At 42.7% G+C, this 10,747-nt stretch overlaps 1 long non-coding RNA gene across 1 annotated transcript; it reads left to right on the forward strand.

The window, feature by feature from the left end:
* The first annotated feature begins 1,579 nt into the window (after positions 1 to 1,579).
* LOC144535153 (uncharacterized) lies at positions 1,580 to 10,456 on the forward strand. Its single transcript, XR_013503645.1, has 2 exons — positions 1,580 to 1,877; positions 10,098 to 10,456. It is a non-coding gene; the product is annotated as an uncharacterized LOC144535153 (long non-coding RNA).
* The last annotated feature ends 291 nt before the right edge of the window (positions 10,457 to 10,747 follow it).

Raw genomic sequence — 10,747 nt, forward strand, 5'->3', positions numbered from 1 at the left:
TTTACAGAAGGCCATTTGGCCAAAAAACAACAGCCTTAAGATTTAAAATGTGATTAATGTAGTTTGTTTTTAATGCTGGTTACAACCCAGTAGCCTACTGGAATAAGTGAAGTAACATGATACAGATGTAATAAAGTAAAAAACAAACAAAAATAAAGTAATTTACTGGGGTGAAAAAGTTCCTTTAGGCCTTGGGAATAGTGGTTAAGCAAAATAATCTTGACTTAATGTCCCCTTGCTTGCTTTTTTCTGACCTTTCAACCATATCTGTCAAAAGCTCATGATGAAAGTCAACCTGAAAATAGTAACCTAGTTTTTAAATTTCTCATTGTGTACAGATTAAACAAACAACATACAACGTGTTCAATGGAGAGAGCTACGCTAGCTAAATATTGTACTAAATATTGTGCAAATACCTTTCTCTATATCTCATTATGCTTACATTCTTACATTCAAACAAAATATGATGCTCATCTCCCAAGCGATTTTCATCACAAGGGCTCCATACTTAACACACAGCCATGAGATTGATATTAATTATCTCATATAGCTCTTGGGGGGAAAAGTGAATAACCACAGTCCAATTATGTTGAACTATTCCTTTAAATCACAGCCACCCAGCAGTCTAAACACTGTAACTTGAAAACATTGTGAAAGGTAGAGAACCATGACACCTACAAACAGTTCTGTTACAGGGGGATTATTTTGTAATTTCTCTGTCATGGATGGTGGTGTGTGTGGTTAGGAGGTGGATTCATACAAGGATATCCACCATACAATCTACATTTTTTCAAATGTTTCCTTTTTTTTCCAAGTTCCCTGCAGCGCACACTTGTTGACAGATTGCTCATTAGTGTGACACAAACTTTCAGCACCGTCTGCAGTTTCTGGAGTTCACCAGTTCTGTCCCATCCCACAGCATAAGGGAAAGCTATAGCCTGTCTGTACTCTACCTGTATGTGATAGCTATAGCCTGGGGGTTGACAGTATCTAATCACAGTCTCAACAGGTGAGGAGACGAGACGGCGCAGACAACATGGCACCACATGGAATTCCTACACTATCATAATGTGGATCAAACCACACACACACAGTATTCATGATTTATGGTAAACATATACCACTCTCTACTTTGATGCTAAATATAGAAAATAATGTACAGTACACATTCCACCACACATGGTATCATATCATATATTATATCATAATACATCATATTATGTTAGAGTGTGGAAGCATTTTCTGTCAGCGTCAACAGGATCAAATATAACAAATGCAAGACAAAAACCACCGTGTTCAGGCATCCATTTGAGTACACAAACATTTTTGCATTAATGTTGATTTATTTACGATGTGATGTTCCTCAGCACAGAGTTTGAAGTTGTTTGACCTCGTCCTCACCTCGACAGCACAGAACCTCGTCAGACATAAAAGCCGTCGAAGGGGGCAGAAAAAGCCAAACCTCCCCAGGGGAAGGAAAAGCAGAGGAGTGGGAGGAGATGGAGGAGGAGAAGGAGGAGGATGGGTGTCACTGTTTCCACAAAGCCTTCTTATCCTTTAGATATCAAAGCACTGTACTCCCAGCATAAAATATTATCAGAATGATATGACTCACCACAGGGGAAACAGTAAAAAAAACAAGAAGAAAGAAAGAAAGAAAAGAAAGACAGCAGTTTTATCATTGTAAAATGTGGGTGTGGGATTTCATGTGGCTTTGGCAGTACATAGGCACACGACAGTGTTCTTAAAATATGTTTTTGATATCATACAAAGAAAGTATTGTGTGACGCATCTTCCTCACTGAGGTGAACTTGGAGTGAACAAGACAGAGGATCTCTTCTCACACAGCACCAAGATGACGTCTGCAGCATTCCCAGGTGACTGACAAATAAGGAATATATGGTAACTGCATGAAATAGTGGGATATACAAATGTATTGTTGTAACTTAGATTAATAGTAACAATGACCTGTTTCTTAGGCACCAAGTGTTCACTCTCTTCTCCTTTTTTATTTGCTTTCTAAAGAGGAAGTATTTAGGATGTAGGCCAGATGGGTACACAGCACTATTGTATGGTTGACAGAGAGATGACCTTGTTGCGCCTTTGTGTGTGTGTGTGTGTGTGTGTGTGTGTGTGTGTGTGTGTGTGTGTGTGTGTGTGTTTAATCAGACAGAGAGGGAGGATTACAGACCAGGCACCTGGCAGGTGGAAACAGTCTGTACTCATCTGATGCCCCCCTGTCCTTCTGCACTCATACACACACACGCAATATGTAACTTGGTCATAACCGTAATGTCATATTACAGTGCGTACAACAAGTGCGTACAAGTGTATCTTTGTTTCAGATTGTGAGGCCTTGCTGTGAGTTGCCCTGTGGCAGCCCCCCTGTAAGATAGAGAGTAGAAAAGGAAATTACACAAGCAAAAACCTTGAAACAAGACATAAATGCCTGCATAAACAGAGCAACTCGTTTCTTAAATGACTTTCTACTGTAGCCTGGGAGTTTCCTAATTTTAGAGTGAATTACAAGCTAGGAAGAGACACTCTGGGTCTTTATAATATAGTGCAGTGGTTCCTAACCTTGTGCTCGGCACCCCCACAACAGTTTGATGAATCTGAGCTGATAAACCAGACACTTGTGGCCCAACAGACATGAAAAATGCAACATATACTGGCATTACTGACCAGCTTCAGGCAATGGTATATGTTGTATTAGAGGGCAGTGAATAAAATAAATATAGATAAATAAAGCCATTTCTGTTTCATTTCTAACACATAACTGGCATCCTAAAACTCTGAGGAAAAGTTTTGGGAGAAATTCCTGCAAGGTAAATTAAGTTGATAAATATCAACCTCAAAAATCATACAGCTCCATTCTGACTCCTGTCAGCCTTCCCAAAAGAGTACTAAGCACCCCATCTGTTATGGCCTGCTCAAAGATAGTAGCTCAAGTGGAGTCATCAGTGTTAAGTTAAAACAAACACAGTAATTACCCTAATTAAGATCTGGCAGATTCCTTTAGATTAATAGTAGCCTCTTTTAGATACTAGAGAGATTGATATCAGAGGAGAGAGAAAAGAGGATTAGACGAGGTCAAGCAGAGGAGTAGGAAGGTGGGGAAAGACAAGTAAATGTAATATTACATTTACTTGTCTTTCCCCATATATAAAATATATATATATATATATATATATATATATATATATATATATATATATATATATATATATATATATACATATTTTAAAAATGAATGAAAAAATGGAGCGGTAAAATTGGTTGTTGATTAAAACAAAAGGTGATGGTCTGTTAAAAGGAAAGGAAATAAGTTAAGAAGGAAAGATAAGGAAGGGGAGGAGCGTGTGTGTCTACAGTCCGGATGATCGTGTAGGCCTTTTTTTGGCTGCACCAGGAGTAAATGGCTCTGCAGGCGCCTGTCACTCTGAGGGGCCAGCATGGGACGATCAGCGATGATGACGGGGGCACAGACCTGTGTCAAGATGCTGAACCCAGCTGTCAATCAAATCACTCTGCCATGTGGGATGACAAGGATGGGCCTTAATCCTGCTGAGGAGAGAGAGGGACGAGAAGGAGTGATGGAAAGGCGCGAGAGAGAAATTAGACAGGGAGAAATGAGAAAAGATCAGAGAAAGACAGGCAGACATAGAGTTGGTAGGGAGAGAGAGAGAGAGAGAGAGAGAGCGAGAGAGAGAGAGAGAGAGAGAATTGTTTTCAAGCTGATTATTTATTCTAGAAATGTACTGATGTCATTTAACTTTTAACTATTAAGGAAAACTAAACCCAACAGGTGATTGTGTAACCACATGAATTTTACACCGTTCGGTAACAGGCAGTGAAAATTACAGCTATTCCCTTTTTAATTTAGGCTTCACCATGGAGCCAGCTATCTTGGGAAATGAAATATTTGATGTCCCTCTCCATAGTAGGCAATATGACACTGTCTGAACTGTCATTTGACGGCCAAAAGGCCGGTATGAGTCATCCTCCAGCTATCGAAGACTGTAACCCCTCAGGCCTCTTGGGAACATGGAGGAATGACCAGGGAACTAGTACAGTGGAATACAGAAAAAAATACTCTATCCCACAGTCAGTTTTCGCTGGAGCTCCAGCAATCTGTTTTCAATTAGCGCTCGCTGATTCTCAGTGTTGGTCTACCACATCTTTTCAAGTAAATGCAACCATAACTTAAAGCCACAATGTTTGGTTTGGCCATAAGGGAATCTGTGCTTCTCTCCTTTCTCTTGTCAGTGTTAGCCACCGAAGAAGTCCTCTAACATTCATTTGTGTTGTATGAAAATGTAATACAAAACTCACCCACTCAACTGCCGAAACCACCAGATGCAACCAGAGAGAGAACAAAACATGTCAGTGTTATAATCAGAATAAATTTGTGAGCATTAAGAATACACTTCTTCAAAGATGTTCTCTTGGGAATGAGGCATGAGTGCAGCAGTACTTTAATAGTTCAGTGAAGTTTATTTGTACAGCCTAATATCACATGCAAAGTCCCCAAAAGCTATGACTCCTGACCCATACCCTGAGAGGTCTAGAAGGAAAAACAAAACAAAAACCTGAACACGTAAAATAATGAAAAAAAAGTTTGTCCATTTTGATCTGATCTGCTGCTTTTCAACTGTTTTTGTCTGCTTCAAGTCATAAATTGTGTTTTTAATACACATTAAAAGATTAGCTGCTGCATAAGGTTTTTTCAAATGTTAGCCTGATGCAACACACGATGGGGACTACTGGATTTAGATGAGATCCTCATTCTAGATGTAATCTAGTTCTAGATAGCATATTCCTCTCAATGAGGTGCATTTTGCGGTTTTATTCTCCTGGTGACCAGTAAAGGAATGGCGTCTGGTGCCTGGCTGCATATACGGAGAGATGGGGTCAAAAATGCTAAAGATGCACACAGTATATATAAACATAATAATAAAAATGAGTGCAGTCAGATATTTCCCAGTTCATTGCCAGGGCTTCATCCAATTTGCCTTTCAACCACAGTGTGAGTGTTTAAATTCAAGCATCCCTACTTTACCAGTCTGGGTCACAATCCAAGAGGGTAGATTGGCCAAAACCTTTGATCTGGAGATCAGAGGCTGAAACTTGTTCTTTATGCCAGAAATATTTGTATTTGCACGTGTGTATGTGTGTGTGTGTGTGTGTGTGTGTGTGTGTGTGTGTGTGTGTGTGTGTGTGTGTGTGTGTGTGTGTGTGTGTGTGTGTGTGTGTGTGTGTGTGTGTGTGTGTGTGGGCATGACAGAGAGACAGACAGGTAGAGAGAGAGAGAGAGACAGTTAGGGACAGCTTTCAGGGGACACTGTGAACCAAGAGAAAAAGCCAATGATCTTTCAGGGCCCAGATGTATGTACAGTGTCCCTGAGGTGATCAGAGCTGTGACCTGACACTCCAGCGTCCCAGCATGCTCGACAGATGTGGGTCAACTGACATCTGTTTCTCACCACAGCCTGGGCTCAGCTCAACTCGGCCCGACCCAACCCTGCTGCCATATTCATCCTAATAACCACTCCCATAATCACCAGGGATTATTCTAATATTAGTGAGCACACACACGCACGCACGCACGCACACACACACACACACACACACACACACACACACACACACACACACACACAAACACACAAACACACACACACACACACACACACACTCACAGTGACTGCTCTGATTAAGGTATAGCACTCCATATGGTTTTTAGGAGGGTTTTTGGGGGGATTAGTATGTTTTTAGCCCTTCAGTGAAAAGCCTTGAAAAAGCCATCTTAGAGATGACTAAAGAGAGTTGCTGCATAAATAATATTGGAAAATAGCCTGGGCAAGGGTGTGTGTGTGTGTGTGTGTGTGTGTGTGTGTGTGTGTGTGTGTGTGTGTGTGTGTGAGAAGATGTGGGGTGAGATGTGGACTGCCAGCAGAGGTGCTCTGACAATGAGAATGCATCATGAGGCTGCTGCGCGGATATCTGGCCTTGAAGTTAGGCATTGAAGGGAGACAGCAGTGTGCTATTCTGCCACCATAAAGGAGGGATTATGAACCAATGACAGGATGTGTGAATCAAGATGGCACACTCACCCCACAACAGGACTAGAAAGACACACTGCAGGGGGCTGTCAAGACAGACCCAGAGTGAGCTGGGAGGATTACCATATAATGATGAAAGATGATGAAGACTGATGAATAGATGTTGGCATGGGGGAGGGAGGACAACTTGCTTCTGTGAGGAACTTGACATTTCCAGCGTGGCAGCCAGAGTTTAGGATTTCAAGTGCAAAGAAATGTGCAGATTTTTTTTTATTCCAGCTGTACTTATTTGAGTGATTGTTTGTGTGTTCTTTAATGTAAGCTAGCTTTTTTATTTGCCTTGTACGATTGTTAACTCATTACAGTCTGAGTCTTTTTATATTGTGTGTGTGAAATCATCTTTCTTGCCCCTTCTCCAGCTCTGCTTTTTTCCCTAAGAGGTCTATTTGTGGAAGTCATGGCCTGCTGGTGTTTACGATTCTCACTGGGACCCTATTGCTGGTGTTTTTTCCCCGCACGCACGCGCGCACGCACGCACGCACACACACACACACAAACATGCACACAGTGGGTTCTTACCGCTGATACTCAACTTCATTCTTTGCTGCAGCTGCATCTGTTGTCACCATGGATACCTTGTTTATTACTTAACCCCCCCTGCTTACAAACACACACACACACACACACACACACACACACACATACACACACACACGCTATGACAGAGAAATAGGCAGGCTGCGTCTCCCTCTGTGTTAGATTTGGTGTTATAGGACCCATCGGATCACAGCCCCCAGCAAGCTCAGGCCCATATGCACAAAGGCACACACAGCAGTTGGCCTTGGTGGATGCAGCAGGCCCATGCTAAACACAGAGCCATAAGCAGCACACTACCTAATCACCTCCAGGCTGGTCTGGATAATGGCATTTGTTAAGGCTTTGACTCATCCTGCGTGAGGAAGGAGGCCGGTCTGGCTACTTTCCCTCTCACACATCACTTATATAAATAAAGAAAGTAATAGTAAAACAGCAAAAACATCTTGGTGGTGAGGCTTAACAATGAATCTGCAAAGTGTTGGGTGTGTTCATGCATACGTGTCCATGTGTAGAGGGCGTTAGTGAAAGGCCATCCTGCTTAGCAGGTGGCAGCATGCAGGCAGGTTTTTCACAAAATGGGGAATCTGTTATGCAACATGTGAGAGCCTGCTAATCTCGCCGAACAGCCTGCTCGTCCTGGCCACCTCTTGGCCTGTGCACACACAAATATGCTCACACTCGCACACCTCCTGGCCATGTTTCTAGCCATGCATGGCTACACACCCAGGTGGCCTTAATTGGTTTAAGAGCAGTCAGAGATCCTCATGCGCGTCTGTCCAGACCTGAGCCCTCGTGTCTCCTGTCTCTGCATGTGACTGCACAGGACAGACGCATGAGAGGTCAATAAGCCAAGAAGTCACCAAAGCACATCATAGTGGTAGCCTGTTTAAAGTTCTCACAAGTAAAATATGATGTCGCTATTTGTTTTGACTTGCTGATAGTCAAAGAAAGTGTACATTGGCCAGCAGGGACACAAACAAAGGCAATTAAATGCTATTATAAAAGTTTTGGCAGTGTGGCTGACCCTTGATGATTGATCTGGCATTTGGCACTTGGCAGTTGGTACATTTGGACCCTGTGTCTGCAGCTCCACATTTGAAGTAAAGGTCATTAGGTGACCTATTGGGGTCAGGTGGCTAAAGTCACTAAGCTAACTCTCGGCAGCATTACTCAGCTTGTTGGCATATGCTGACAGGCTCCCAGTGGAGCGGCTCAGCCTGCAACAGATGCACACATGCACATGTACAGACAAACACCTATATCAGCCATGAACACACAGCCAAAGGTCCTCTCCAAGATGACGTCCAGGGGATAGACATCCTGCAGTCTGCTCTCATCTGTAATTCCATGATCTCACATGTGCTACTGCACAAGGCTCCTACAGTAGTAGGCCTGAGCTGCTTATTATTCATTTTAACAGAGGAATCATTCCAAGTTCAGCTATTAATCAGTTGCGTATCATTGTTCTGCAATGCCAAGCTTCATTCCAATTAATTCGCCCTTTGACAATGTGAATGGAACTAAAGTCAGTCCGTCTAAAAAAGTCAGCAAAGTGATAGAAGTGTGAGAATATTAAGCAGTAGCCCAAACTTGCGGAGCACAATCACTACAACACAGAGAGAGAGAGACGGTAAAAGTGGCTCCTTATCAGTAACAGTTTGGGCTTATTTAATTTGTGCCCATAGCATTTCTTGCCATTTGGCCCCCACTTTGTGACAGCTTTGATGTGCTGTGAGGCTTCAGGCCCTCTCTGCATCCACAAATGCAGCACGGTGACACAATGAATACTTTGATAACAGCACAATCTGTAACTCGAGCAAAAACAAATAACACAGTGGCCCTTACAAGTGTTCTTTTGTCAGGGTTTGGTTCTGGATTCATGAACCGAACAAAACAATTGGTTCCAGATTGAGGCAGGCTTCTGTTCTCCCTAGGGGGATGATTTAAATATATCAGAGGAGAGAGAAGCAGAAATAACAGTGGAAATGGTGAGAGAGCAATTGAGAGAGGAGGAATGAGTGAAATGGAAAATAATTCAACCATGGGTAGTAGTGTGGGAACATTTAAAGATGATGGATGGTTAGCTGGATCCAAGGATGGTTGATAGATAAAGTGTATACAATACAACAAAACATTTAGGATTAAAATAAAAAAAATAAAGAAATAGCATAAAGAATTCAGACAAAAAGGCTTCTTTTGTGAACTCAAAGGTAAGAGTTATGAGACAGGAGTTGACGGTAGGCCTATATATTTTGATTTACAGCTCCATCTGCATGTAAACAGCAAGCTAACTGGATGTTCAAAGATGAGGGGTGATTGTGGGTGTGTCACTGGGGTTATGCAGGGGACACTTTCGTTCCCAGATGTTTGGTTGAATCAGGCTTGCTTCACGTTCTAAAGATTAACAGGAATTTCCCCATAACCAACAACTCCACGCCTGCTCTCAACATTAAACACCACTTACTTTCCGCGGCGTAGTTGTCTTGAGGGACCAAATGGCACGTTGCTGCTCTGTGACATCAAAATTGGTCTATTTTTTTTCTTGTTTGCAGCTTAGAAGAATAGAGGAGATTGACATTTCATTGATGTTAATTATGTTATTAGACTCTCAATTCTCTCTCTTACTTGCACACATGCACACACTCTCTCTCTCTCTCTCTCTCTCTCTCTCTCTCTCAAGTGCCTGCTTCATTCTTGAGAGGATGTACCAAAAAGGACCTGGCAAGGGTTTGGCTAAGGTCCAGCTGCCTTCACACAAAAACACACACATACACACAGGGCACACTTAGTCCTCATCTTGGGTGATTACATAGCCTTTCAAACTCATTTACACACACAAGCAGTCAAGCTGAAAACCAATTTGTCCCAACATACACAAATACAAGGATACACTCATGCACTGACACACACAAACACACACACACACACACACACACACACACACACACACACACACACACACACACACAAACAGAGTGAGAATAAGAGGAGTGGAACAATGTCAGGACAGTAAAAAACAACACAAATACACACACATAAACCATAGCCATGTCCAATCTCAATTCCAAATTGTGATAAGTGACGGTAATTTGACATGACAGCCATGAATTGTAGTATCAAACAATATGAATCTGATGTCACAAAAGGACACTGCTGCTGTGGTGGATGTCAGGCATCAATCAACCAATCACCTTATGGTTCTTAATGTCAAACTGAGATTCTGTTGGATGATGAAAGAGGATGTTTCCTCCCCCCTCCCTCTCTTCCACAACACCTTCCTACCTCCTAGATTCAATACTGCACCCTTAGCCATTAGCTGAGGCAGTACCTGTTTGGTTGGCTAATTACTCATTATCAGTGTGTGTGTGTGTGTGTGTGTGTGTGTGTGTGTGTGTGTGTGTGTGTGTGTGTGTGTGTGTGTGTGTGTGCCAACAGATGCAAACAGGAGGCAGACACACACTGCAAGGAAGGAGGCTGCTGTTGACTGAGCATCCATGCAGGGCGCTGGGGGAATGAAGACAAACTGCTGCTGTGACGTATAGATGACAGTTTGTGTGTACGTGTAGCAGACAGACAGATAGACAGCCAGACCGACCTCCAGTTGTTGTGTCTCAGAGATGGGTCCCCGGGCCATCTGACACCTCTTCCTGTATGGACATCAGGCCCCTGAGGACACACACAGCTGGGGACGGGACAAAGCCAGCCCCCTTTATTTGCATCCACACACACACACACACACACACACACACACACACACACACACACACACACACACACACACACACACACACACACACACACACACACACACAGTTGCCTATAAGGTCCCATATATCAGCCTTGTTGATGACACATTCTCCTTTTCATGTGTGACCAGCAGCCCATGGTCACATGAAGGATGTAACAGCAGCTGTGAGGAACACACAGAGGAGCATCTATATGCACGGGTGTGTGAATAAAATGATGTATGTGTGTGCATGTTATTATCAGTTTAGTCTGAGCAAAACAAGTTTCTTCTGACATCACCTTGTCATCACTGTGAAACTAAAGTATCCAGACAATGTGACAGAAGAAAAAATGCAACA

Source organism: Sander vitreus, chromosome 20 (assembly GCF_031162955.1).
Source record: "Sander vitreus isolate 19-12246 chromosome 20, sanVit1, whole genome shotgun sequence".
In the NCBI taxonomy this organism is placed as follows: Eukaryota; Metazoa; Chordata; class Actinopteri; order Perciformes; family Percidae; genus Sander; species Sander vitreus.